Source organism: Capricornis sumatraensis, chromosome X (genome assembly GCF_032405125.1).
Source record: "Capricornis sumatraensis isolate serow.1 chromosome X, serow.2, whole genome shotgun sequence".
Lineage (NCBI taxonomy): Eukaryota > Metazoa > Chordata > Mammalia > Artiodactyla > Bovidae > Capricornis > Capricornis sumatraensis.
The window spans coordinates 38606783-38630573 of NC_091092.1; the positions used below are offsets into that span (position 1 = coordinate 38606783).

General features: G+C 39.5%; 1 protein-coding gene across 1 annotated transcript in view; it reads right to left on the minus strand.

The window, feature by feature from the left end:
• The window catches only part of ENOX2 (ecto-NOX disulfide-thiol exchanger 2), a 171361-nt gene extending 166293 nt beyond the window's left edge, over positions 1-5068 (minus strand). Inside the window, exon 1 of the mRNA XM_068962345.1 lies at positions 5017-5068. The gene's annotated coding sequence lies outside the window, so the exon portion shown is untranslated. The remainder of the gene's footprint in view (positions 1-5016) is intronic.
• Positions 5069-23791: the final 18723 nt, after the last annotated feature.

The window sequence follows — 23791 nt, forward strand, 5'->3', positions numbered from 1 at the left end:
TTCAATACAGAACTATGAGGGAAGGCAATAGAGGCAGGACTATGTCTACATCTGGATGATCATTCTGGTATCATAATTATCCCCAAGTTAGTTGCCCACTCTTTCAATGAGCTGGCATCTTATTAGAATGCCAGTGTACTGTGATGTTGATGCTTAAAATGGTGCATTTTATTTTAGTCATCATCTGGTTGGCCTTGCTGACTCATAGATTCTTCCACTTCAGTGGAAGTATTTGCAAAAAGGGTTGGTATTTCTGCTTCTACAAATCCAGGTGGATCTCAAACCAGGAGACAGCTGGTATCTCCTGGATAGGAACATGGCACTACAATTTGTCAAGGGTTTAAAATGTTTCTAACTCTTTGGCCATAGAGAACCATGTGAATAAGCGGACTCACCACAATCTTAGAAAATCTGTGCAGCTGCAGCATCACCAGGAAACATTTCCATGGGGAAAAGGTGAAATTTGAGAGCAAACACACTGAAGAATTCTGAAGTCACCTTAAGAGTGCAAAGCAACCAGATCCACATAGAAAGAGTTTATGGCCAAATACACACTAATATGTAATTCAGGTTATGGATCTACTTCACAGAGGAGTTGGGACAGGACACCCAAATTCCAGCTGTCAGTTTCCCTTGGGCACACGTGAAATTTCATCCAGTTAAGAGGAAAAGATTCCATTAGGGTCAGTATCTGTTTCACAAGCACACAGATGCAATGTGTGGTTGCTCTAGGGATATAATCTCATGAATGTCTGGAGTCTGATCTTTAGGGACGAGTGAGGCAGTCACTTAATCAACATTAGATACTGAGTGCCTAGCTTGTGCACAGGTCTGCCCTGTGAGTGATAAGAGAATAACGGAGAATACTAAGGCAAAGTGAAAGTAATTCTTCTGCCAGATATTTGATCAGTCAACAAACATTTCTTTAACATCTATTGTAGGCAAGACTGTATCTCTGCCAAAAAGCATATGGCACAGGGGCCCTTCCAATCAGGGGCTGATGACTGAGTTGAAAAGTTAAGATACATTAGTATGAACAAGTAGCCAATAGTCCAAGGTGGTCTATAATCAGTGGCAGGTGATTCATATGAATATAATGACCAAGGAGTTTCAGAGGTATGAGTGAATAATTCTAACTAGGATGCCCCAGAAGGCTTCCTGGAGAAGGTATGACTTGTAATAGGTGCTGTCCCTTGGAAATGATTTTGACATGTGAAAAAAGAGGACAAGCATGCCAGGCAAAGTAAATGGCATGAGCAAGGTCCCGAAGTAGGCAGGCCCATTGCCTATTTGGAGCAAGGTACCAGACAATCTTGGTGGAAACAGAAAACTTGTTGGGGGAGTAGCTGAAAAGAAGGGGCAATGGGATCTCCACCTTTGAAGGGATCCTAGAGATGATCAAATCCAAGTGCTGCTCACCTTACTCTCAACAAACACAGCTTTCCCTAGTGTGCCACCAATGCTTACTATGCATTTTAGTAACAGACCCAGACTCCTAACATCTACAGACACAATACTTCTGGGAAAGTAGTGAGAGAAAAGCTTTGGAGTTGCAGGTCTAGTCAAACCACTTGCTAAATGCTCATTCTTAGGAAAGTTTATTCATCCTTTATTTCTTTACCTATAAATGTGGATAATAGTGCGAGCATACTTAGTTGCTCAGTCGTGTCTGACTCTTTGCAACCCCATGGACTGTAGCCCGCCAGCCTCCTCTATTCACGGGATTCTCCAAGCAAGAACACTGGAGTGGTATCTTCTCCACCCCAGGATCAAACCTGGGTCTCCTGCATTGCAGGCGGATTCTTTACCATCTGAGCCACAAGAGAAGCCCGTGGATAATAGTATACTCACTTAAAGCAGAGGCAGGAAGAAAAGGAGAAAGAATGCCTGAAAGAGTTGGAAAAGGAAGAGGGATGTGCAAAGTGTATTGCTAAGGAAAGCAGAAGTGGAAAGAATTCAAGCAAGGTGAGGTTGTTAACAGCATAAAATGAAGCAAACAGGTCAAGGTAGCTGAGACCTGTCAAAGGGCCACTGACTGTGACAATTTGGAGGTTGTTGGCGACCTTTAAGAGATCAATTCTAGTATAAAAAGAGAGAGGCAGTTTGTAGAAAAGGGTGAGGTATGAGGGGTGGGAAAGGAAGAACAGAATGTATAGTGAGGAACCAGAGCTGCAAGCATGGGACTCTCCATCATGTGTAGTGATAGAGAGGGAGAGAGAGAGTTTTGATTCAAAGAGGTCACAGGGTTGAGCAATGTAATGGCTGCATAAGTATCTCAGCTTAGAACTGAAATGGCTGGTAGCCCCTGGCTTTCCTTCTTGCTAGGATGCAGGCAATGGTGATAAAAGAAGCAGAAGTTCCTACTCACAAAATATATTCCCTCTTCCTTTTGTCTAGAACTGCATAGAAGAAAATACCCTTATAAAACAATCTGCTCATTTATAATACCATAAGATTGCCAGGTGAACAATTATGAGACTCTTTGTATAGTAAAATATCATTAATTTGGACTACACTAATTTAGAATTTGTGGTAATTTAACCTGGGCTGGAGTTACCACTGTACTATTATACTTACAAAGAAAGGGTTCACTAAGGAAATAGTGTGAAAAAGATTACAAGGGAGATAATAGAGCCTGCCAGGGGCCTAGTTCACCTATTTTTAAGAACATACTGTTTTTTAAGAGCTTACCCATATTCATTATTTGAATGCAAATTGATTCTGCTAATTATAGGTTAACATAATCTACTGCTAAAATCCTATATCTGCAACAGTTACTTTGCTCTCACTGAGTATGCTCATTAGGAATAAAACTGCGATTCTTTAAAAGTCGGTTCACAATTCAGATTAATACATGCCCCTTTTCTCCACCCTCATGAGCTAACCAGTGTTCCGGAGGTATTATTCTAAACCAGCACATCACTCACCATGAACACAGTGGAAAAACTAGGTGATCAAAAAAGGCGTCTGAGCAGCCAAAATAGATGTTTTAAAGTTGATGCCCTAAATCTTGTATCTCTCTCCATAGCAGGTTCTCTCACAGGTGATTTAACTCTTACTTAACATATTCATTTAACACACTGACCTGGAGATCTTGCTTGTTTTTTTTTTTTTTTTAAGTTTGTAACTGATTAGAAGGAGAAAGGAGGCTGTTACAGAAGGGACAGTCAGAGAACTAGAGATGAGTGCAGGCTGCAGAAAGGAGACAGGACGTGGATAAAATGGTGCTGATGTGGCTGTAATAACTAAAAAGCCACTACAGTCTAGGACAGCTTAAAGTTAAAAGATTTATATTCCTTAGTAAACCCAAAAAAGTATAATAGAGTATTGTAGCACAGTTCAGTTCAGTTCAGTCGCTCAGTCATGTCTGACTCTTTGCAACCCCATGGACTGTAGCACGCCAGGCTTCCCTGTCCATCACCAACTCCCAGAGCTTACTCAAACTCATGTCCATCACCGTACAATGACTAATGACTGGAATTTTGCATTTAAATGGTCAAGCAAAGTTTAGATTATGTTGAATATATGACTTAAAAAGACAGATGTTACACAGACACAATTTGTATTCACAATGTTAACCTAAAAATGTGAAATGTATTGATGTTTAAAACAATGAAGTTTGTAATATTATCATATAATAACAAAATAGCAACATTTATGAAGGGATTTATTAAGGGAGGAAGTGTGTGCAGATTCCAAGCTAAACAATTTATCTAATTTCACTCAACTCTATTAATAATCTTAAGAGGTTTTAGTGCCATTTTTAACATTACAGTTGAAGAAATTGAAAGTCAGAGAGGTTAAGAAATCCACCAGCAGCCACAGACAGAGAGAGCTAGGATTACAACTCAAGCCATTTCCTTAGCTGTATACCATGCCTTTCTAAAAAAAACAAAAAACAAAAAAAATCACACTTTTCTTGAGGGCTCTAGATAGCTAATGATTTACTGTATTTTTGTTTTCCAAACTTGTATTGAACAAATATCTTGATTTATAAGCAGAAAGACCTATGATCTAAGAGTCAGGTATGATGTTGTATGTTTGTAAACATGCTCCATTTTATAAGGTGAATGTGAAAGTAATAGTAAAAAACAGAATGAAACAAAACTCCAAACCCCATGCGCATGTCTATTAGGTCTATGTTAAAATCTCAGATCAGTCTCTATGGATTACAGATACTATTTTCAAACGAATAGCCAAGTAACAAAGAGATGAAATTTTAAAAATATTTTCCCTTACTTTAATATTTATATTAATATTTTAATATTTAATCACTTAATATTTGAAGTGATCAGTGAAGATCTGGTTCTCCCATTTCCACCCCTCTACTTGTTTTGGAGAAATATAACATGCGACTAGGCCAACAGAGCATGAACGATGGGGGTAATTGCAGGGGAGGCTAAAAATTCAGTTAGCTGTTATACAGGATTTCGAACAATCTGTTCATCAGCTGTTCTAAGAGAGCTATGAGGGCATGGAACACATGCGGGCATGGTGTGTGCTGGGAGGAACAGGGGTGGGGTGGGGAGATGCAAATATAGGCAGTTATCCACATGAGAAGTACAAGTGACGGTTCCTACTACTTGTACATACAAAGAAAGATGTACAGTGACATCATTCACTCATGTAATTCTTTCTGCATTAATCGAATGTTTTTTATTCACCTCTTCTTGTCTTAAGCCTATCCATTCAAGGGCCAGCTACAGATGCCACGTCTGCTTTGAAGTGTTCCATGATGCCCAAAGCTGATTGAAACTCGTCCCCTGTTTGTGCTCCCACAGGTTTGCTTCCCTTTTACACATTTACCACAGCAGTACTCTCGTTTATGATTGGAGTTATTTAAGTATGTGCTTTTTCCTCCCTCTATTCCACCATGAATTCCTTGAGGGCAGGGGCCTCTTTCTCATTTCTATAGCTCCTACAAAACCTAGACCAGTGCCCACCACCATACAAGGCTCTGGGACAGTGTTGACTCAGTGGCACTGGCCTAAGAGCATGGATTATTGCCTAGCTTACCTGAAGGAGCATTTGTTCTCTTTCTTTTCTTGCTTGACTCCCCTCCATTCTCAATGAGGCCTTCTGTGACCAGAGGGCCACTGGCACTACCAAACTGCAGGGGCTCGTTGTTGTTGGCAGGGTCAAAGGGCAGCTGGTTCAACCCTAAAGAAGAAAAAGAAAGCCAAAATCCAGACTCCATTAAGGACTGGGATGTCTCTAGGTTTTATTGTATGAGCCACTAGAGGGAAACTGTCTATCTTAAAAGCTTGGCAGTAATAGGTGAATTCCTTAAAGCCAATTAGTTGCCCTCTGCCATTTTTACAGATCTTGTTGATAAGCACAGAATTAAAATATAGGGTTATAAGACTCTGTCTTTTGTAAGAGCTGCAGCTCTGTCATTTGTAAGATCCTTCCTGTTTCTTGGAAATTAACGTTTATGACCATAAATAACATTATGGCTATCACTTCCCTGAAAGAGAGTGCTGTGTGCTAAGTTGCTTCAGTCATGTCCAACTTTTTGTGACCCTATGGACTGTAGCCCCTCCAGGCTCCTCTATCCATGGGATTCTCCAGGCAAGAACACCGGAGTGGATTGCCATTTCCTTCTGCAGGGGATCTTCCTAACCTAGAGATTGAACCCACGTCTCTTACATCTCCTGCAGTAGGAAGCAGGTTCTTTACCACTAGCACCACCTGGGAAGCCTAAAGAGCTAGGACCCTCTTTAAATATGGCTATGGATGGACCTACTCTTTCTTTGAAAAGTTTGGTCACATATTTTTTAGATTATCTCTTGACATTTTTTTTCCTTTCTTTCATTGCGAGGATTGTTGAATAGATGCAGATATAACATTAGACTGTGTGTGTGCGTGCTTAGTCACTCAGTTGTGTCTGACTCTATGCGACCCCCTGGATTGTAGCCCACCTATCCTGGTGTTAAAGTCACTGCCAACAATAATATAAGGATTTCCAAAAAAGAAGACTATAAGCAAACCAGAAAAGGAAACAAAGATATAAAACTTGCAAGGGAGTTATTTAGTAGTTGGAATGATGGGAAATTACAAGCCAGGTTTGGGTAGTATTAATCCCATTCTCTTCAAATGATCTCAGAGCATGGTCACTTTACTACTCGCTACTGCACAATATAAAATGGCAAAAGGCATTTTTTATTCCCAAGTCTTATATGTTTCAGTCAGGGGTGAACAGAGATAGTTTCTTACTCCTCTGGCAGCAGCACCTGGAATTTAAAGTGTTGCCATTAAAGCTTCATGAAATGTGGAATCAAGAGCTTTGTTAAAAAAAAAAAAAATTAAAAAAAAAGAGCTTTGTTAAAAACCCAAAGTTAGGTGATCTTTCCTAAGTCTTTTATCTACTGGTCCTCTAATCCTATCAAAAGAGGAATCAAGTTGCCTTGCTATGGTTCACTCTTTACCTCTCAATTTTTCTATAGCCCACAGCTGTACAATTTTTAAGGAAATGTTGTAAAATGTCAATGATAATTTGGAATCCAGTCAGCTAAATGTCAACCAAATTTCAGTAAAATGAATGTTAAGGTGCTAACAAAATGGCTTCACATTCTTGTTTTTAATGAAAAGTATCTCTATGCTGTTTTCAGCCCATGGAACAAATACCATTTGTTCTGCAATCAGATTCCACTTGGAACACCTCCATTAAAATGTCTTCTGGGACTTGTCAAACATTTTCTTTTACATCATCTGAGTAACTAAGCAAAAAAAAAAAAAACTTGCTTCTGTATCTTAACTCAACCATTCACTGCATCCTATCCATGTCCTATTAAATCCCTACCATGACCAGAACTAAAGAAACAAACACCAATTGCTATCTGGCTCAGACTGTAAAGAATCCAGCTACAGTGCAGGAGACCCAGATTCAATTCCTGGTTTGGGAAGATCACCAGGACAAAGAAGTGGCAACACACTCCAGTAGTGTTGCCTGGAGAACGCCATGGACAGAGGAGCCTGGTGGGTTACAGTCCACGGGGTCACAAAGAGTTGGACACAACTGAGCACCTAACACTAACACTAGAAAACATTCAGATCATGACCAAGACTATTTTCAAAGAAGATTAGTTTTTATATAATTTACAAATGAATGTATTTCTTGCACTTGAATAGTCATAGAGTCCAATATGATTAGTGTACTATTCTGAGACTTTTCTTGGTATTTCTTTCTGCGATATCAGGCTGATCAAAACAAGTTCCATGGAAGATAGACTATTATAGTGGAAACAATATATGCTTTGAAGCCTGAGAGATTGGGGTTCAAATCCTGGCTCTATCATTTACTATCTGGGTGTGCTGTGCTTAGTTGCTCAGTCGTGTCCGACTCTCGGCAACCACATGGACTGTAGCCCATCAGACTCGTCTCTCCATGGGGATTCTCCAGAATACTGGACTGGGTTGCTATGTTCTCCTCCAGGGGACCTTCCCAATTCAGGGATTGAACCCAGGTCTCCCGCATTGCAGGCAGATTCTTTACCATCTGAGCCTCCAAGGAAGCCCATAAATACTAGAGTGGGTAGGCTATCCCTTCTCCGGGGGAATCTTCCTGACCCAGGAATCGAACCGGGGTCTCCTGCATTGCAGGCGGATTCTTTACCAGCTGAGCTACCAGGGAAGTCCTATCTGGGTAGCTTCTGGAAATTTATGTGATTGCCCTTAGTCTTACCTTCATAATGTGTAAAAGCGGAATGATAACACTTCACAGGGCTGTTGCAAAGATAAGCAAACATATATATATATTCTAGGGCTTTCCTGGTGGCTCAGAGGTTAAATTAAAACAAACTTTTCCCCGGCAAGTTTGAAGTTTGTAAGTAGCTCTTCTAAGGAGGATCTGTCTCTCTTTCTCTCCTATAGCCATATCTCCAGCATCTTGGTGCTTAGCACCATGCCTGGCACATAGTGAGTGTTGAAGGAATGAATTCTCAATAGGGTGGGGTAGCTGACTCATTCTATGAACTCATATAGTTAGAATAAAGAATTAATGACACAGTTTAAAAGTTCTGATGTTGATTATATCAATATTACTTAAAATAATTAAATTTCAAATGCATCTCCATCATTTGAATACTATATTACAGGATGGTAAAATCTTGATGCTTTTGAACTGTGGTGTTGGAGAAGACTCTTGAGAGTCCCTTGGACTGCAAGGAGATCCAACCAGTCCATTCTGAAGGAGATCAACCCTGGGATTTCTTTGGAAGGAATGATGCTGAAGCTGAAGCTTTGGCCACCTCATGCGAAGAGTTGATTCATTGGAAAAGACTTTGATGCTGGGAGGGATTGGGGGCAGGAGAAGAAGGGGACGACTGAGGATGAGATGGCTGGATGGCATCACTGACTCAATGGATGCGAGTCTGAGTGAACTCCGGGAGTTGGTGATGGACAGGGAGGCCTGGCGTGCTGCGATTCATGGGGTCGCAAAGAGTCGGACACGACTGAGCAACTGAACTGAACTGAACTGAAAATCTTGATTGAAAGGAATGCATGGGATTAGGAGGTTCTTATTAATAATGGTTAATCAGAAGAATTTTTTCTTTTGCATTTGATAATTTCATAGAATAATATATTAGTCCATTTTTCTGCCTTATTAAGTAGATGACTGAGGATCTTACAGAGCTTCAGAACTATGAGCTGTAAAAGGAGGCTAATAACACTAACTCATGGGACTGTTAAAAATAAGATTATGTGACATGTATGTGGAACATTCTGCATCACCTCTGGCATATAGCAGATGCTCAATAAATATTAACTGCTAATTTCCATTTATAACGTATTGAATTTTTGACATAGAATGTGAGGAGATTGGTCTGAATTTGCCCTCCAAGGATATACCTTACTTTCATCATTGAACCTCTTATTGCCGTTTGTACTGTTTTCTCAAAACTGAAGGAGTCCAAGAACAAAATCTGATGAATTAAATGTATTTAGTCGTAGACATTTGACTGTAATTGTTCTTCCCTTTTATTTACTCCCAGATGATAACTTTAAGGACTTAAGTATTTTGTTCCCTGTACTAATGTACAGACTTTTGTTTGGCACTGAATAAGACTGAGATTTCTAGTACTTTCTGTGTATCCACCTCATAAATGATTCAAATATATGAAAATTCTGATAATGTAGCACACCATCTCAGCCTTGTTACTTATAGAAAAAGATCTCATATCAAGGAGAGACATCCCACCCAGAAGGCTCATCCACTGAATACAAATCCACATTTTACCTTATCCAAAATCCAATACAGTCTCCAAAGATTTGTAGTTCAAGAACAAGAGCTATAGACATAGCAAATTCCTATGACACTAGCGCTTCTTAGCTACTCTTATTGTACTGTTTCATTCCTCCTTTAAGTGGCATTAAATCAACCTATAAATCAGTAAATCAATAGGTACTTTTAGGATCTTTTCTGTGTCATGTATATGTGATCTACTTTGAGTGTGTGTGTTAGTCACCCAGTTGTGTCCAACCCTTTGCAACACCATGGACTGTAGCCTGCCAGGCTCCTCCATCCAGGGGGATTCTTCAGACAAGAATACTGGAGTGGGTAGCCAGCCATTCTCTTTTCCAGGGGATCTTCCCGACCCAGAGTCTCCTGCATTGCAGGTGGAGTCTTTACCATCTGAGCCACCAGGAAAGCCCAATCCACTTTGAGAGTGCTATTTTAAATAAAATAGCCCCGTTAAAACTATCTAAATTCTAGAAGGAAAATCACCACCACTTAATTTTTAAGAATTCTTATTGTAGAAATTTCAGTTATGGCTTCAACATAAAGTATTAGCAATTATGTTATTTTAATTCTTACCCAAACTACAGAATTTATCTTTAAATCTCTTATGGAAACTATTTCTACCATTTTTCTTCTAGACATGATGGAACTATTAGATAAGGAAGATATTAGGAAAATATTAGATAAGGAAGAAACTTTCTTTTTCTGCACCATGCAGCCCACAGCAGCGAAAGCACAGAGTTCTAACCACTGAACCAGCAGATTTCCTAGGAAGAAACTTTCAGGGCTATCTAGTTCATTCTTCTATGCAAAGCAGGAATCTTATCTATAGATATCCTGACAGGCCTAAATCCAGGGAGTACTTCTTAGCCTGGGGGCCATTCCTTGCTATTCTCTGAGGAATTCAGCTTGCTTTCCTTACCTTTATAAAAGCTATCACTTATTCTGTTTGGAGGGTTCTTTTCATCTCTCCCAAACTGTGTGTGAAGTAGGATATGAGTGTGCATGTGTGCTGAGTCACTTCAGCTGTGTCCGACTCTTTGCGACCCTATGGACCATAGTCTGCCAGGCTCCTCTGTACATGGGGATTCTCCAGGCAAGAATACTGGAGTGGGTTGCCATGCCCTCCTCCAGGGGATCTTCCCAATCCAGGAATTGAACCCGCATCTCTTATGTCTCCTGAATTGCAGGCAGGTTCTTTACCACTAGTGATACATTTTGTTCAATTGTTAACTTGCTTAATGTCCCTAAAATGAGCATATGACATGTCTAATTTTTTATGGACTCTACTGATAATCACTGAAAGAAAAACAAATGAGGGAGTCACCAACAATTAACAGAACAAAAAATGTTCTAAAGTCTTATAAATTTCTCATAGCATTTGACCTTTCATTCCTGAGGATAACGTTAGTAAAACTTTGATCCTTGCTCATTCATTTCTCTTCCCATCTTGTCTCCGCATCGCCTAAGTCTACAAAATATACAGTTTGTCTAAAAGGAAGCATGGATTGATAAAGGAAAATAGATAATAAACACCAGTGTTATAGATTTCTGCTATTTTATCTTAAGTTCACAATTAAACAAGTCCATGTGGTAATGTAATCTCATCTAAAACCAGGTTGACAGGTTTAGACAGTTGACCAGCTGTTACTTCATGTCATGTCAAAATATAGATTCTCTGACTTCATAACACATATGAGGCCACTTTAGAAAGTACACATATTGTGGAAGGGTGGGGAGAGGGTCCTTGTAGAATGACATTTATTATCCAATGGAACCAGGGGATGAAACATCTTGGAATGAAGTGTGGTTCCCAGTGAATTGTCCAGTCTGCAGGTCAAGGAGTTCACATGCAATGATGTCTGCAATACAGATGCAAATGATTTCTGGGCTTTGTGGAAAGCACTGAAGAATTTCCATGATTCTTCTCAAAGAAGATCAATGATCTCTTTGTGCCCAGCTGCTGTAATAGTCACTGCCACAATTTACTTTACAGAGCTTTCTACTATCAGGTCAAATTAGGACTAACCTTCTTGAAGCAATCTAACACTTTTAATGATTGCCCCAGGTTACAGCACCAAAATGTGACCCAGTGGGTCCCTGCCACTTCCCATTTGCAGCTGCAGCCCACAGACTTAAGGTGGTTCAACCTTAGCAAAAAGAAATACAATTCTACTCTGGACTAGTTCTCTTTAAAAGAAAATGGTCAGGTCTTGAGAAAGCTAGTAAATTCAATTCAAGGAGGCAATCTCCAGACAGACATCAATGTTGAAAAAACAGAATATCAGTTTTTGGCAAAAGGAGCATTATAGCTAATTTGTGCATAAAACGAATCTATGTAACCTGAGTCCTATTTTCCAGTTGACTTCAGTTTTAAATCAGATATGGGACTCCATGGTAAAGGGGGAAAGAGGGTCTCCAAATTACTTTTTAATTTAAAATTCTTGAAGTAAGGGGGTAGAATAATAGCCAGGCCTTTGAGGTGCTGGCAGGTGCTTTCGTAGGATTTATCCATCCCTAGGAGCCTCTCCTCCTTCCTTAGTTGTGGCCTAAAAACCTCAGACTCCACATTTTAAACTCTTGCTACCCAGCAATTCCACCTGCTACTTCTGAGGGAATATTTACAATTTCTAAAAAGATTTGGACTGCAATATCACACTCCAGCCACAGGGGTTAGCAGCCAAAACAAATGAACATTTCTCAGCTCCAGGTCTTAGCTGGTGTCAAACAAATGAAACCTACTTTGTCAAGTTTGAGAGTTCAATATTCTGTATAACTGGTTTAGCTGAAGCAAGGGTAGCTGTAAAAGATGAATGGGAAAGTGAAGGGAATGGAGAAGCAAGGAGAAAGAAAATGGCCAAAGTCCTCTTCCGCTAAGGAGCCTGCGTGCACGGTGGTGAGCATAAGCACTTTCAGAGCCAAAATGATGCTTAAGTCACCTTTTTCAAGGTGTGATGCAGATGACAGGTGGATTTTTAAGGATGGTGATCCTCCAAGCATGTTTTAATGACTTCCCAAACTCCTTGGTCAAGTCCTTCCTAATAAATAAGGCCCTGCCACTCTGAGCCTTGTCTCCTATGATGCCCCAGCTTGTTCTCTATTCAACACTTCCTGAACTCTAATGGTCACACATGTTCCCCAGGGATCTTGTTAGAATGCAGATTTTGATTCAATAAGTCTGGGTTGTGTTCTGCTTTTCTAACAAGTTCCCAGGTGATGCTGATCCTGCTAGTTTGGGGTATCACAGTTTAGGTAGAAAAGGCTGACACTCTAGCAAAATGGGACTACGTAGCATTCACTGACGGAGAAGGCAATGGTACCCCACTCCAGTACTCTTGCCTGGAAAATCCCATGGACGAGGAGCCTGGTGGGCTGCAGTCCATGGGGTCGCTAAGAGTCGGACATGACTGAGCGACCTCACTTTCACTTTTCACTTTCATGCATTGGAGAAGGAAATGGCAACCCACTCCAGTGTTCTTGCCTGGAGAATCCCAGGGACGGGGGAGCCTGGTAGGCTACCATCTATGGGGTCGCACAGAGTCGGACACGACTGAAGCAACTTAGCAGCAGCAGCAGCATTCACTGAATCATTCCAGTTCTTTCCTACTTCCACAGTTTTGGCTCACAGTGTTTCTCCACCTACCTCCTGATTCCTAACCTTCAAAAGACTATCCTTCCTTTCAGGTTTGTCTCAGATGCTATTTCCTTCATGATGCCTTCTCCCATCCACTTCCACCCAACCCAATACATACACAGCAATGGGGCAGGGCCACCAGGGAAACCACCATTCATTGACTGTGAAGAATGTGCAACAGCTAGGACATGGAAGCAACCTTGATGTCCATCAGCAGACAAGTGGATAAGGAAGTTGTGGAACATATACGCAATGGAATATTACTCAGCTATTTAAAAAAGAACACATTTGAAGCAGTTCTAATGAGGTCGATGAAACTTGAGCCTATTATACAGAGTGAAGTAAATCAGAAAGAGAAACACCAATACTGTATATTAACGCACACATATGAAATTTAGAAAGATGGTAATGACAATCCTATATGCAAGACAGCAAAAGAGACACAGATATGAAGAACAGACTTTTGGACTCTGTGGGAGAAGGCAAGGGTGGGATGAATTGAGAGAATAGCATTGAAACATGTATATTACCATATGTGAAACAGATGATCAGTGCAAGTTCGATGCATGAAGCAGGGCACTCAAAGCCAGTGCTCTGGGACAATCCAGAGGGGTGGGGTGGGAGGAAGGTGGGAGGGGGGTTCGGGATGGGGGGACACATGTACACCTGTGGCTGATTCATGTCAACGTGTGGCAAAAACCACCACGATATTATAAAGTAATTAGCCTCCAATTCAAATAAATTGAAATTTAAAAAAGAATGTGTCCTGCCTTATATTCTTTATCCCACTCTTCTATTTTCTAGTTATTATTCCCATTTACAACAAAGAAAGGTAAATTTACAGAACTTTAATTTCCCAAGGTCACACAGCTAATAAGCAGTATTACTAATAAACACCATTCTGACCTTCCTCAGGTCTTAATCTGCACTCTTTCTATGCATACTTGTGTTATAGTTCTCTGAGTATTTGTCTTAGTCTCCTTTCCCTCCTGCCTTAGCACATCACCACTAAGTTGTAAACTCTGTGAGGACAGGCTTTATGCCCCAGTCATATTTTAAAATCTCTCCTTATTCAAAATGCCTGGCATGGTACCTTGTACAATATTATACAGACTCCAGAAATATGTACAGAACTGAACTCAGCTACAGTTTTGGGTACAAGAGTTGTGTTGCCTACCCTAGATGCCAAGCAACTGGCTGCTAGGGCTGCTATGAAAGGAGAAAGAAATATGGTTTGGGGAGTTAATTCAGCATTCCTCATATCCCCTCTACCCAGTCCAGTACTCTCGCCTGGAAAATTCCATGGACAAGGAGCCTGGTGGGCTGCAGTCCATGGGGTCGTGAAGAGTTGGACACGACTGAGCGACTTCACATTCACTTTTCACTTTCATGCATAGGAGAAGGAAATGGCAACCCACTCCAGTGTTCTTGCCTGGAGAATCCCAGGGACAGGGGAGCCTGGTGGGCTGCCGTCTCTGGGGTCGCACAGAGTTGGACATGACTGGAGCGACTTAGCAGCAGCAGCAGCAGCATATCCCCTCTATCCTAGGATCCTTGATGACTCTTTGGGGAGTGGTGATAGACGATCTATCATACACTGTACTCCTGAATACAACTCTGTATAACTTCACTTTCCCTTTCCAAGAAGCAAAACAGTCCTTCTACCGACTAAGACCTCTTTATAAGAAACCACTATAATAGAAACCCCATATACGGATCTTCTCTTAATATTTCTATGGACAACAGGTTACAGATTCCTGCTTTACAAACTGCAGTCAAGGCAATCCCTAGAGATGTACCATCTAACACAAGAACCATTAAACAGATATAACCGTTGAACTAGAAGTTTAAGTGAATTAAAATAAAAAGCTCAGTTCCTCAGTTGCACTAGCCACATTTAAAGTGCTCAATAACCACATGTGGCTAGTGGCTTCTGTATTGCACAGTACAGTATAAAGTATCTTCATCATCACTGAAAATCTTACATGCTGCTCTAGAGTCAGACCTGGATTCAAATCCATATTTTCTACATATTAGGTGTGCCACTTAAAGGGGTATAAAACAAGTCACTTGATTTCTCTGAGATCATTTCTATACTAGAGAATGGGGATGATAATGACTCCTCTTAGAGGGAAGTGAGGAAAATTCAAGGAAAGGATGTATGTCTAAGATCTATCACATATCAGACACTAAATAAGTGTGAGCTCCCTTCTTCTAACTCAACTGGGGATTTACAGACATTTGCCCCAAAATTTGAATAGTGTGGCTACTTAGGCCATCACACTATATCCTATTTATGGCTTAGAAGATATTAGCTTTGCGTTCATGTTATAAACCTCTTTTTCAAATAATATACAGCCATCAAGGTAAAAACACTAATACATAATGCTGGGAGTAGTAGCTCAGCTGGTAAAGAATCTGCCTGCAATGCAGGAGACCCAGGTTTGATTCCTGGATAGGGAAGATCCCCTGGAAAAGGGGTAGGCTACCCACTCCAGTATTCTTGGGCTTCCCTGGTGGCTCAGTTGGTAAAGAATCTGCCTGCAATGTGGGAGACCTGGGTTGGGTCCCTGGGTTGGGAAGATCCTCTGGAGGAGGGCATGGCAACCCACTCCAGTATTGCCTGGAGAGTCCCCATGGACAGAGAAGCCTGGCAGGCTGCTAGGGTTGAAAAGAGTCAGACATGACTGAGTGACCAAGTACAACACAGTACAGTCAGTGATTGCTCTGTGCTTATCCTATTTTTAGGAAAGGAGACCATATTTGCCACCACCTTGAACTTTCCATCATGAAAGAACCATATTTTCCCCGTTACAGCTGAAATGCCTCCTCCCAAAGCTTTAATCAGTGCTCACTTTCAAGTGGTGGGTGTATTATTAGAACACTGCTAACAGTGACACCAGAGCTGGAATAGAGAAGGTCCATTTCTCTCTAAATCCATATTTTCCAATGCTTTGTGCTTTTCCTGTGAGGCTGACATCTCCCAGGCTTGGTAAAGGTGAATTATTTGTGAAAAGTCTGAACTAAATCTGTTAAGATGTTTGAATTCTGTGAGCAGGAAAGCAAAATACATATTTCTAACTTCAAGGAGAAGAAAGCTTCAGGACTCTTTTTCCCCTGTTCAGTTTAAGGCTTGGGAAACACAGCAAAATCACATTCCTCAAGGAAAACAAAGTTCAAAAAATGTTGATTTGATAGAACAGTTCAAAGTGACAGATGGTAGACAGGCGATCTATCATTTTCCTTAGGATAAAGTCTGGCAGTCTTCAGAGAAACCGAGAAGAGAAAAGTCTCATTTTTTTTTCTCTAGTTTAGCCCTGGGAACTTGCAACTACCCTTCTCTCTCCATCTTTGGGAGTGGAGGATTAGAAAGGTGGTGATTCATCAGTGTCTGCTTTGAGCTGGCTCTAGGCCATGCTGCAATTCCTGTTGACCAATTTTCTTCTTGAGTGACGGGAAAAGGGCAGGTTGCTAACATACTGACCATTAGGTTATCTGTTTAATACTTGCCTGAGAGCGTGCCCAGAGGTGCTATATTATGGGTGTCTCTTTCTAAATAAAATAAATAATTGTGGATTTCAGGCCTGAGGGCAGAGAGTTGTTCTGGTATTGAAATTGGAGTCTATCTTGTCAGATCTGTAATGAGGTCTTCCCTTCAGGCTGATTGATTTTATAAAGCTGAGGTAATTATCAAAAGCAAGCACAGTTCTCTTTGCAGAAACCACTCCGCTGGTTTTGAAAACTAGCTAGTCAGCTGGATCTGGTCAGGAGCCTAGGCTGAGCCAGCTTGTTCTGTAGGAACGGTTAGCACATGTGCCAATTTACTCTAATAGATTCTTAAGACGCCAGTAAATAAGTTGTAAACAAAGTTCCACAAAACAATTTCACATGCTGTAAATGAGTGAAAATTGAAGCAGCAGTCAGATAAATCTGCATTTCTGTGTAGGATACTTTGAAGGGGAGAATGAGAGCGAAAACTCCTTTAGTCTTTGGAGAATTAATTTTATCAATTAATACTAGAAGGATATTGGTTATCTGTTAAGACTGATGCACTGGATGAATAACATTTGTATCTTTGCTTTTCCCCAAATGTACACACTAATTTCACCAGATTTCCTTTATTCATTCATCTAGCCTTCATTAACTATTTATCCAATCACTGTGCTACAATTTTAATTACCTTCTAATTAACCAATGATGAATGTGTGATTTAGCTTCCCTAAATATAGAACTACATAAATACAGTAAACCTTCATTTACACATTCAAAAATATTAACACCTCTCCTTTCCCCTACACCATTAATTTTGCTATACTGTATCATTAATGTTCTGGAGTTGTGCTTTCTGTATTCCTAATATTTGATCCTCATGTGAACCAGTTTTTCAAGAATGTATGATAAACAACCCTGTTGTTGGCTGTGAAATTAAACATATGGGAGGAAACAGAGCTTCCTGTAATATGTTAACACATCTTTATAGATCCATACCTCCTCTATAACAACTTCACCTCAGGAGCATCAGTATAGGGTGTTGACAAGTGATTAACTGCTTTAGAGAGATCCCTGGGCTGAAATCAGACCTACTACTGAGGAGAAAAGGGTTTCCCAGATGGCTCAGTGGTAAAGAATCAGCCTGCAATGCAGGAGACGCAGGTTCAATCCCTGGGTCGGGAAGATCCCCTGGAGAAGGAAATGGCAATTCACTCCAGTATTCTTGGAGAATTCCATGGACAGAGGAGCCTGGCGGGCTATAGTGCACAGGGTTGCAAAAGAGTCAGACATGACTTAGTGACTAAACGACAACAGCTGAGGAGAAAGGTAGAATCTCCCTGAGAAAACAACGTGACTGTAAAGGAAAAGCTTGCAAAAAAGAACTAATCTGTGTTTGAAACAAGTCTTCGTGTTGTTGTATAAAAGAATAAGTAAGATCTTAATTTTGCTCCATTCTAGAGTCCAACTGATGTATTCAATACATGTTGGAATGAAAGAATCAATCTAACAATGTTGACAGACAGCCTCTCTCCTTATTCATCCAATGCATTCAAAGAATTTTGTGTGCTTGGCAGTATCCTAGGCCCTAGGGTTTCAGGACTTGAAGACACAGTTTTGTTCCTAAAAAAAAAAAAAAAAAAAAAAAAAATTGCAACCAGAAAGGAGGGCAAATAAATACACAGAAAATTTGGGCCAAATTACTGCATCAGCTTCATCTCTTGCCACTTACCCCCAAGTATGCTTTAATTCATTCATACAAAACTTCTCAGATTCCTCAAACATGCTATTCCTTTTTCTGCCTCTGTACTGCTTTAAAAAAAAAACAAACAACACTTTATTTTATTGTGGTAGTAACACTTAACACGAGCTCTACCTTCTTAACAAAATTTTAAGTGTACAATATGGTATTGTTAATTATAGGCATGATCTCTAGAATTTATTCATCTTGCATAGTTCAAACTTTTTGACTGTTGATTAGCAATTTTCCATTTCCGCTGCCACTCAGCTATGGCAGCTACCATTATACTCTCTGGTTCTATGAATTTGACTATTTTAGATACCTCATACAGGTGGAATCATGCAATATGTGACCTTCTGTGGCTAGTTTATTTCATTTAGCATAACATCTTCAAGCTTTATCCATATTCTTGCATATTGCAGGATTTTCTTTTTTTTAAGTTGAATAATAATATTCTATTATATGTATATACCATGCTTTCTTTTTCATTCATTTGTTGGATGTTTAGGTTGTTTCCATATCTTGGCTATTGCAAATAATGCTTCACAATGTTGGAGTGCTAATATCTTTTCAGCATACCGATTTCAATTTATTCAGATAAATACTCAGAAGTGGGATTGCTGGATCATATGGTAGTTCTAATTTTTTGAGGAACCACCATACATTTTCCATAGCAGCTGCAACAGAGTACAAGGGTTCTGATCATTCCACATCCTTGCTAACACTTCTCTTTGTTTTTTATAATATCCATCCTCATAGGTATAAAATAATATCTCATAGTTTTCATTTGCATTACCCTAATGATTAGTGATGCTGAGCACCTTTTCATATACTTGTTGGCCATTTGTATACCCTCTTTGGAGAAATGTCTATTTAAGTCTTTGGTGGTGGTGGTGGTCAAAACCCTGCTCAAGTGTGACTTCTTCAGTGAAATGTTTCCTAATCCCCAAAAGCTCTCTCCACAGAAGTAGACAGAGGCTTTTTCAAAAAAAAAATTAGATTATTTACTTTAAGATCTCAGGTTCCATTCTTGATGTTTATAGGTTTGTAGGTGTTCTGGGTGAGAGGTTGTCAATATCTAATACTTGCCTTTAGAAAGTTCATGCTTATGGCAGAATGAAGGACACACTGGAGGTGAGAAGGCACTCAAGACAGAGAGACCAATTAGAATACTAAAGTGATACAATGGAGAGAAGACAGTAGTATAACCTCAGATAGTAGTAGTGAATAGAAAGAAATGTATATCAGAGATATTCATGAAATGAAATTATCTGGATTTGGTGTTTGATTGAATCTGGAAGTTGAAGGGAAGAGAGGAGTCCAAGGATGATCCATTTTAAAATTCTTAAGTTTCAGTCCTAAAAATCCTGCAAGGTTTGGGAGTTCAGCACGAGAAAAAGCACAATCCATTGGAAGCATATCCACAAAGCTACAGTGAAAAAGAAAACTGCTTCCAATCTCTATTTGCCATGGCATAAAGGCTTGCAGGAAACACCATCAAAAGGCTTACACTTGACCTTTACTATGTATTCTTAGCAAAGCCTGTCAAAAGGTATCAATTCATCCTGGAAAAAAAAAAAGCATAATAGTCTAAGAGGCAGGATAACATAGTATTGGGCTATGGAGGGAGAATAACATTTTATTAATAGGTCTCAGACTTGGTTTATTTTGTCGCAGCATTTACTGATGAAAGTGTCTTTGAAGGTCAGAAATACTTAACAGATTCCTTCCCTTTCCCCTGTATACCTCTCCTTACTCTCCTCTCCCCAACAACTCTTCAAAATGGTCTTATTAGAAAACCTCGCATTTTAATAGCAGTTGTCTTTTGGTTATTATCATATGTTGGATTAAGCTGACAATTCTCCTTTTAACAATACTCAAAGAAAGCTTGAAAAAATTAATGCTACATTGTTTTTCTCCCTGCCAAAGAATATAGTATTGTAATTGTCTCCTGGAGAAGAAGCACTCTAATCATCTTTAACTTTAAAGTAAATTCACTTCAGGAAGATGCTTTGAGACAAACAATTGACAGAGCAAATCAGGGCTTCTAGGAGATTGTGAAGTGATGGATTGAAGAGAATGCCATAGCCAAATTCAGTTCTGTGAACATTTTCAACTTAAGAGTTTCTCTGCAACAAAATAGCACTGTTAAGTCACGTTCTGTTGTGGAAGATAGGCCTTAAACATTGAGCAGATTCTTAATACCTAATGGTTCTAGGCACCACAGAGGCAACACACATACAGCGCAATTGTTCAGATTAAACAATAGAAGAAGCTGTTATATCTGGTGAAGTCAGAGTGTGAAAGCACAGTAACTTTCCAAAATTGTGTTTAAAAAGAATCCAGGATTGGAAAAGACTTAAGAAGCCTCTTATTCCAACCGATGTCATTGGAATCTCGGACTGGTCTCAAAAGTCAAAGGTCATTCCAACTTTCACTCCCTCCCTAATCAAATCCATCTCCATCTTCCATTGTTGTCGTTTTGTTATTTTTGGAGCCTCTCCTGTTCAAGGCTTGGGGGAAATACATCATCTGGAGACAGATTTGGATTGGTACATTTACAGCCTTGGTAAATTAACAAGGTGAATTTCCTGGAAATTTGGCACGTTTCTAAGTTGACGGTGGAAAGAAAAAATGGACTAGCAATGAACTAAGGCCCCAGATACTTGACCAAGGAGCCTAGCTTTCTGGGCAGATGCAAAGCATGAGCATAAAGCCATAGTGCAGTAAACCAGTTCTATTTAAGGATCCTCCCTTTGGGCTTCTAAAAGGCAACTGTCTTTTTGGATACACATGTGACCCACATCCGGTTTTCTATAAAGTGAATGGTGCCAAAAGCAGTTCCTGTATTCTCTTGTTTTTCACCAGCTACTTCCTGTCTCAACTCAGTCACAAACCTTACAGACTTGTTAGGAGTATCTCCAGAAGAGAGTGAGACTTTAAGACAGTGTCTCATTGCTGGACACATATTAAAATTACCTGGGGAACTTTTTTTTTTAATTTTTATTTTTACTTTATTTTACTTTACAATACTGTATTGGTTACCAATGCCTGTGCCCGACCCCCAGAGTTCTCATTTAATTGTTTAGGGTAGGGCCACCAGGTGATTCTAACAGGTGCAGCCAGGACTGAAAAGAACTGCTCTAAAGGAAGCAAATGAGTATACACTACCCAAAGTGTTGTGTGTGTGTGTTTTTTTTTTAAGTTAAAACCAAATAACAGAGAATAAGTTCATTTATTCATTACCTACAATATGAAGGACACTGTATTGGTTGTGTACTATAAATAGGTTAGACATAAACTTGTCCGGTTTATGATGCTTCTATGGAAAAGATGGAAAAATAAGATTAGAAAGGTTTCTAGCAACCAAAAGAAACTCATACCAAAACCTGAAGTCTTGGAAAAAATTCAGGTAAAATATTACCACAGGATTATGTTCTTTTCCTTGGTATAAGAGATAGCAGCTAAAATGCTTGAGAAATATTGTGTCTGTTTTCTTATCTCCAGAAAAAGATTCCATACTGCTTTAGAGGTTGGTTCCCAATCTCACAACCCTTCAGACCCCAGGCAAGTCATCCATGCCCTCAAGTAGATCATTCATTTACTCCACTACATGTACAATGTCACGAAGGATGTTGGGAAGCACTGTGTCTAAACTACAACTACACTTAATAAAATCAGGCTGCAGTGTCATTTGCTCATATTACCTGTCACCTCAGTGATTCCTCAGGGAATGTTAGGAAGGGTCTGGTAAACTGTAAAAAATGCAAAGGAAGCAGTTAAGTATAGTGGAAGAACAGGGAACAAAGACACAAGCTCTGGTCTCTGCTCTTCCATTAACTTAGCTGGAGAACCTTGGGCAAGTAATTTGTGGTCAAAGTTTCCTCATGTGAAAGATGAGTGCTGTGCCATATGGTCTCTGAGCTCTGCATTTAAGATACAACAATAAGAGATGCATATATGGAAAACATAAATAGACACCTGATATAAAACTCAGTAATGGGGTAGAAAACAAGAGAGGATAGAGACCTCGATGAATGCCTTCCCGGTACCACCTACTCACAACTTATTTTGCATGTAAGTAAATGATTTAATAGTAGTACAGTTAAGGCACCCTGAAAAAAAAAAACAAGCATTTCCATCACTGCTCCCCCCAAAAAAAATCTCCTTAAGAATTTTGCTAATTATAGACAAGAACTTGTAAGTATAGACAAGTTTTTTTTTAATAAGATGTTTAAACACCAATATATTTCTCAAGTAACTGGCTATCAAATAATGTCACTTAGAGCACAAGTATTATGAAACTCAGAATAAAAGTTAAATGCTGAAATACTAAAAGCATGTCTAACATGTTAGGAATAAATTACTCTAATTGGCCAAAGCTTTGTTCACATATGAGACATTTCAAAATGTAATGCTGTGCTGACAAAACTACTTGTATCCCTCTGCCAAAGTTATAGGACTGCTATTAAATCCAAAGTATGGTATTTGTATATACATAAGAGCAGGCAACAATTACAATCTAGAGATATTTTAAATTTAATCTTTTTTATTTATTAGTATTGTTATACAGCAATGAGCATTGAGAACAAAATGAATCCGTGTGCATTATGCAACAATCAGGCAAAATACTCTAATCCTCTGTCATTCTCTTTCCTTGGCCCCTGGGTACTCATTAAAGGTTAATTTATTTAAATCTGTCAAACATTCATTTCAATCTACTTTAATAAACTAATGAATCTTTGGAACTTTGCCTAATCAGCTTATGTTTCTTGTTTTAATACATCTATAAAATGTCTTTTTTTAGAGCTCATTCTTAATAGTTATCTTCCCTCTTGGATATAGAATTGTACCTCAGTAACAACCTGATTTGAGCATTTGGTAACACATAACCTCATCCAACACACAGAGAATGCCTGTGGCTTGCCTATTGCTCTTAAACACAGTTACATTTTAGAGGATAGTGAATTGATTTATGTTTAGTAGGGATAATAATCCTCCAAATTGAAATGGTCATTTTGCAGTGTAGTGGGAGTGACAATTATATTGAAGAAAAGCTTCTAACAACTTTGGTACTTGTCAAATGTCATGAGGGCCTGTCAGTGAAACAACACTATTTTGGTCATTGCAAATCAGAGCAATGCATGGTACATGCCATGTGGACTGGCAAACATAAGAGAAGTCTTCAAAAGAGTAGTATCATCTAAATGGAGTCAAAATTTGTACCTTATAATCTGTTCAACTGCCATGTTAAATACATTTTACTTAATGGTAACTTTAGGGAGTCTTTCATGTAATGACCATTAAGTTGAATGTTCTCAAGGTGGTGGCTGACGTTTGGGAACTGCACTCTACCTTGTATACCACAACGCCAGAAACCAAAATCTTGGAGCACTTAGGACATTATTTCTAACACTTTTCTCTAACAACTGACATTATAGACTTTTACAGCTTATCAAGTGCTTACAAAACATCCTTATGATGGAAGAGGAGAAAACTGTAGCTCAGGGGAGTTTCAGTGATTTACCCAAAGTTATAACATGACTGTATGGAGGAGCGGGAACCCAGACCCTCTGGCTACAGATCCTTCCCCTGTACCATGTTGCCTTACCTGTAGGATCTCTGTTGGGGTTAATGTTTTTACTGTTGCATGGTTCACCACTGATGAAAGAAAAATTGTAAAATT